Source organism: Vigna angularis, chromosome 7 (genome assembly GCF_016808095.1).
Source record: "Vigna angularis cultivar LongXiaoDou No.4 chromosome 7, ASM1680809v1, whole genome shotgun sequence".
NCBI lineage: Eukaryota > Viridiplantae > Streptophyta > Magnoliopsida > Fabales > Fabaceae > Vigna > Vigna angularis.
In genome coordinates, this window is record NC_068976.1 from 32962721 (window position 1) to 32969806 (window position 7086).

The window sequence follows — 7086 nt, forward strand, 5'->3', positions numbered from 1 at the left end:
ATTTGGTTATGACCACCCATTTTTGAAAAATTTGAAAAACTATCGAAGTAAGCTTTGATACCAATTGTTGGAACAATCGGTACCGATATTACGCAGTGGAAATAATAAAACTCAGAGTACGATACAGATTCTTAAAAGCAAAGAGCTTGTTCGGTCAATCTAAAAAATCATTCCTTTAATTTTCTCTTAAAAGTTTTATCAAACAGTTGATGTGCTAAAAGTTTAAAGATTGTAGAGTTCAAGAAAATTAACACAAAAATTTTATCCTGGTTCGAATCAAAAGATTCTACGTCCATTCGTTAATCACTATGAATATTGATTAACCTTTTTCACTAAAATAATGTTTGTACAGATTACAAGATATGAAGTAAAGATTAAGAAACGAGAACACCTTTCATTCGACAAACGAACCGGAAGAGACAACTCAACCAACTTGAAGAGAACAACTTTGACCTTTAACACACAAAGCACGAGCTTCTCCTTTTCACAAGACTTGGCAAGAGCACACTATCACTTTAAGAACTTCCTCAGACAAACTGTATTCTCAAAATGGCATATATTTCCCTTTCACTCAAAGAGTGCTTCCCTTAGGCACATAGCTCTAATACTCTCAAAATGAAAAGTTGCATTCTAAGAGTTGTGAAGACCTCTATTTATAAGCCTAGGTTCGTGCAGCGTTAATAACGGTTGAAAAACCGTTATTTTTATACTTAATTTTGATATTAAAAACAACCTTTATGACTTAGAAACTAGCTTGGAATCATGCTTTTGCTTAAGTTTTGGAAATAAGAGAGTTGGATAGGTTTTATGCTTGGTTTTCCTTGTTTTGGCACGAATTAAGATGAAATAATTTGAAGTAGTAAGGAGTGGGACTCAGGAAAGGAAGTAAAAGTGCACAAAAGAAGAGACGCATTCACCGCTCAGCGCAACTTTTACCGCTAAGCGACGTTTTGAAGCAACGCAGTCACCGTTGAAGGCTAAAACTGCAGTTGAGTGTCTTCTTGAAGAGCCGCACTTACCGCTGAGCGGCAAAAGTGCCGTTGAGCGCCATTTAATTGGGCTTGGGCCTATTTTCTGTAATTCTTAATAAACTACATAAGGGTTTAGTCGACCTAGGGTTAGTATCTTTGGACAGAAAGAGGCAAAATCACACTTTCTTCACCCCGTGAAGGAGGATTTTGGATGCGGAAGCTCCTTTCTTCAAATTCTACGGTTCTATCTTTCATTCTTTCATTGTTTTTCATCTAGTTTCACCATGTCTATGGTGAACTAAACCTCAATTGTTGTTGAGGAACCGTGTAATCCTTTGAAACTCTCATGTATTGAATTGGTTATATATTTCATATGCTTTGCTTCATTAATTGTTAGGGTTTTTCCTCTTTACTCTATGCATTCTTTGTTTAACTCATTCAATTGCATGATCATTGATGTTATCTATATGGACACGTATAGGTAAATCTAGAACTGGGGAAATTCTCTCGGAAGCAATATTACCTGGACATAGGAATAGGAGCATCGGTTCCCTTTAAGCTTCTGTGCGAATGTAATGCATGAATAATTGCTAGGGAGACAAGACATTGTAAACTAGTGATTAGGAGTAGGCTTTCTTCACCGAGACATCGGGTTTAAGGTAAAATAGAAAGTGGCATTAACATTAATAAAGAAAGATGAATTCTTGAATACATGAGAGTGAATAGGATAAATCAGAAACCCCAACAACATCATCATTTCATATTTTGCATCAATCTCTTTTATCTCTTTCAATCCAATTGATCAACACATGCATTCATATTTACTTTTCAGTATTTGCATCTAAACCTAAAAGATTTCGTTTACAAGTCTAATTTAATCAACAAATCACATAACTGTTTAGGCCGTGAGTCCTTTGGGAAACGATACTTGGTCTTACCATTTATTATTACTTGATACGATTTGGTACACTTGCCGAAGTGTTAACATGTTTTTGGCGCCATTGTTGGGGAGTCGTGGTTTACCTATTCTATTTGTGTGATTATTGATTAACTTTGACTTGATTTTTTATCTTTTTATCTTTTTGTTTTTATCTTTTTATCTTGTTATCTTTTTAGTTTATCTTTTCTATCTTTTTGTGCTAACAATTGTTTCTAGGGTTTTGTGTTCTTGTGTATGCAGGATACAATTCGGACTAGGAGCAAGAAAATTTAAGAACCTCTTCTTGAAGGATTGGACGAAAGTAGAAGGAGAAGGAGGATCTGAACTTCTAGAGAATTATTTCCTTCTCCGGAAACACTTCTACAACCCTCACCACAAAGGTTTGACCAAAGTACTGAAGTGATGGTCGAAGAGAACAATGGTAGACGTACTCTGGCGGATTACACCAATGTTGTTGGCCCTCATCACTTTAATAGCATTGTTAGGCTGAGGGTCAATGCTGCAAACATGGACGTGAAACCGACGTTGATACAATTGGTGAAGAGCAACGATTTTAATGGGCTATCACATGAAAGTCCATATGAGCATTTAATCACATTCAACGAGATTTGCAACACTGTGAAGATCAATGGTGTGCTGGATGATGCAATAAAGCTTAGTTTGTTTCCTTTCTCATTGGGAGGCAATGCTAAGCTATGGTAAAATTCTTTCCCGGAGGATAGCTTTACTGAATGGGAAGCCGTGGTTTCAAAGTTCCTTAACAAGTACTTCCCATAGTCCAAAATCAACAAAGGGAAGCAAGAAATTTCTTCTTTTAGACAAGGCATGAGGAGACGCTAGGTCAAGCATGGGATAAATACAAGAGCTTGTTGAGAAAGACGCCCACTCATGGCTTTGACGCAGCAACAATAGTCATTCTTTTCCTTGGAGGTCTTGGTTCACAAATCAAATTGATACTAGATGCCTCAGTTGGAGGTAATATTAAATGCAAGACTCTAAAGGAAGCTTTTGAATTGATAAATAACATGGCTACTAATGATAATGAGATGCATAGTGAAAGAGGAACTCCAACTCAACATAAAGGAGTCCTACAGTTGCAATCTCAAGATGCCTTGCTTGCTCAAAATAAAATCATAACTCAATAGTTGGAGAATTTGACAAAGAAACTCGCTCAATTGCAAAAGGAGTTAAAGAACGTTTCATAGGTTCAACAACAACAACTCTGTGAATTGTGTGGTGGTGACCATATCAATGGTCAATGTGCTTTTCCAGTGGAGGCCCTAGAAGATGTTAATTTTATGGCCAATCAATTTCAAAATCAATTTCAATACTGCCAAGGGAACTTCAACCAAGGGTGGAAACCTCACCCAAGCATGGGTCAAGGTCAAAATCAACAAGCTAGACAAGCAGGACAAGCTAATAGACCACAACAGCAACCATCACTATGGCAACAGGTATCTGTGCTAAATGAGAGATCAACAAAGCTTGAAGAAACTCTTCAACAAATTATTCAGGTGACTATCTCCAATCACAAGAGCACTGAAGCTGCAATTAGAAATTTGGAGATCCAAGTTGGCCAAATGGCTAAGAAGTTGGAGGATATACCTGATAGGAGTTTTACGGCTAATACTGAGACTAACCCTAAGGAAGAGTGTAAAGCTATTGTGAGTATATATGATGAGAGGGTGGATGAAAAAGACAGAGTTGAGTTAGAAAAGAGAGATGAAAAAGAAGAGAGAAGGTGAGGATGAGAAAAAAGAGAAAGAAAAGAAGAGGAGAGAGAAAAATTGTGAGAAAAGTAAGAGAGTTCTTCCTTATCCTAAGGGGAGTGAAAAACTTGATAAAGAGAGACACTATCAGCGTTTTAAAGAGTTCTTCAAGCAATTAGAGATAAAGATACCTTTGACTAAAGCATTGCAACAAATTCCTGTTTAGGCAAAGCACATGAAGCAAATCCTTGCAAAGAAGAGATATCTAGAGGAGGAAACTAGTGATAAACAGGGAGAATGCAGAGCTATTTTGGAGCAACCACTTCCTCCAAAAGTGAAAGATCTAGGAAGTTTTACTATTACTTGTGTCATTGGAAAGGAAAATATAAGGAAGGCCTTGATTGATTTAGGGTCAAGCATTAATTTGATGTCCTTATCTATGCTTGAAAGGATTGGTGATCTTGAAGTCAATCCAACCAAGGTAACTTTGCTCATGGCGGATGGATCTTCCAAGAAACCTTATGGTGTAGTGGAAGATGTGGTGGTTTGCATAGACAAACTTAAATTCCTGGTGGACTTTGTGGTGATAGAGATGGAGGAAGATGAGAAGATTCCAATTACTCTTGGAAGACCGTTTATGAAAATGGGAAAGGTAATCATCAATGTCGATGATGGGATGATAGTACTTCAAGACCAAGATGAAAAGGTGATCTTTAATGTCTTCAAAGTGGAGCAGCAGATTCAGGAGAAGGAGGCTAGGCATAAAGTTGCATGTAAGGATGCACCCATGACTAGCTCTAAAGCTACAAAGTCGGTCATCAAAGGTAAAAATTGTTTCTTGTCACAGGTTAGGGTAGAAGAAAAAGATGACATAGGAAGAAAGGTTCATGATGACTTGATGGATGCACAACTCAAACTTGGAACACCGGTAAGATTCAAGAACAAGTTGTGGGTTGTGAAAGATTTCAAAGAGAATGGAGTGATAGAGATTGAAGCTCCATATTCAAGAAGAATCAAGATGGTGGACCGAAAGTAATTGATGACATGGTGTGATGAAAGAAAGAGGAACACCAATATTGAAGAAGGAATTTGAGCTTTATTGGGTCAAGCTAATGACGTTAAAAGAGCGCTTGCTGGGAGGCACCCCAGTGATTTGAGAACATTAATTTCTGTGAATTTATTTATTTTGGTGATGTAATTTGAAACTTTGGAACATTATTATATTTGGGTTTAGCATCTACTGATGGATGTTAGGTTGGTGAGTATTTACTGAAGGATACTCAAAAGGTACACCTACTAAAGGGTGATGGTAAGATTTACACCCACTGAAGGGTGGTGGAGGATTTTGGGTCAGGCTCGTGACGTTAAACAAGCGCTACCTGGGAGGCAACCAGTCGATTGACTTTATCTTTGTTTGGTTGTTGTGATTCTGCTCTAGTTGCATCTGATAACAGTTGAAAAACTGTTATTTTCATACTTAAATTTGATACTAAAAGCAACCTTTAACACTTAGAAACTAGCTTGAAATCATGCTTTTGGTTATATTTTTGGAAATAAGAGAGCTGGACAGGTTTATGCTTGATTTCAGTGTTTTATGCAGGTTTTAAGGTGAATTTGGTGAAAGAAGTGAAGAAGGATAGAAATGGAATCAGAAAAGACATCAAAAAGTGCAAAAGGAGAAGTCGCAACTACCGCTCAGCGGCAGTTTATCGCTGAGCGACACTCAGGAACCCACGTTGGCTCTGCTGAAGGGTGAAAAGGCCGCTGAGGGGAGGAAACCAACTCACGCACTTACCGCTGAGCGACATTATTTTGGGCATGGGCCTAATTTTCTGTATTATTACGAACAATATATAAGCTTTAGGTGTTCCTAGGGTTTGTATCTTTGGCTGAGACGAAGCAAACACTCACTTTTCCACCCCTTGAAGGAAGATCTTGGATGCTCAGGCTACCTCCTCATCTTTCTAGGGTTTTATCTTTCATTCTTTCATTATTGTTCATCTAGATTCACCATGAATATGGTGAACTAAACCTTGTATTGTTGTTCGGGAATCAATGTAGTCTTGTGAAACTCTCATATATGGAATTAATGTTTTAACATCTTACTTTAAGATACATGCTTTCTTTCATCATTAGTTAGGGTTTTTCCTCTTTGCTTAATGCTTGCTTTGTTTAACTCATTCATTGCAATGATTATTGATTTTGTCGATATGGGAACGTACGGGGAGATCTAGATCCGGGGAATTTCTCCCAATAACATATTGGTTGCCTTTAAGCTTTTGCACTTCAGAATTAATTACTAGGAATGCTAGGAATTGTATGAACTCGTAATTAAGGATAGGCCTTCTTGACAAGGTAATTTAGAGAGTGGCATTAACATTGATGAAAAGATTGATTAATTCCTAAAGTATATGAGAGTGGATAAGATGAAATTGATAACCCCAACAACATACTCATCCATATCATTCATTACGTGTTTGTTTTACTCTTTTTGCCATTGATCAAATTCATGCATACATGTTTAATTATTGTCTTTTGCATTTAAAAACCTACAATCAATTGTTCACAAGTCTTAAATAATCAACAAATCAGATAACTAACTAGGCCGTGAGTCCTTTGGGAAAACGATACTTGGTCTTACCTAGTTTTATTACTTGATACAATTCGGTCACACTTGCCGATTGTTAAACAAGTTTGTGGCGCCGTTTTCGGTGTTCATAAATTTGTCATCAGCATCATAGGGATTGCATGTTTGAGTGATGTGAGAGACTAAATGCATTGGGTAAGTGAGAGGAATTGGTAAAGGACACCTAGGGCAAGCTAGGAAGAAGGAGAATGGGTGTCGAAAATGCCGCTCAGTGGAAATTTTCGCTGAGCGCGAACGTGGCAACTTTGCTGATTGGGCTTGTTTCAATTGGGCTCAGCGGGATTTGGCCCATTAGGTCTCTTTTATACCCTAGGGTGCATCTTGGTCGCCATTTTCATATTTCCCTCTTCCCACACACTCTCAAGCACTTTCCAAAGAGTTCTATACATTTTTTCCTTCTTCACCCTTCATAATCTCTCTTTAAACCACTTTTGCATCAAGTTTCCACTTAAGTTTGGGGTTTGGTGAGAGGGTTGCTGTTGGGGGCTGATTTCTTCACATTCTAGAGCATTCTTCACTCATCTAGCATCTTCATCCAAGTAAGTACAAGCATTTTACATTCTAGGGTTTTCGAAAGCATGAATTGGTATGAACATGGTTGTCTAAGCATGATTCTTGATGGATTTTGATTTTAATGCATCATTAGATGAGTTAATTACTGTTTGAACCGATTAAACTGCTTGATTTGGGTCTGGAACTAGGAAGATTGCATGTGGGTGGAGATTAGAAGCATTTTTGGAGCATTTTGCAAAATCTACAGAATCGTCGCTCAGCAGAAATTTCCCCTGAGCGCGATTTCTGCAGAATGGTGTTTTGAGT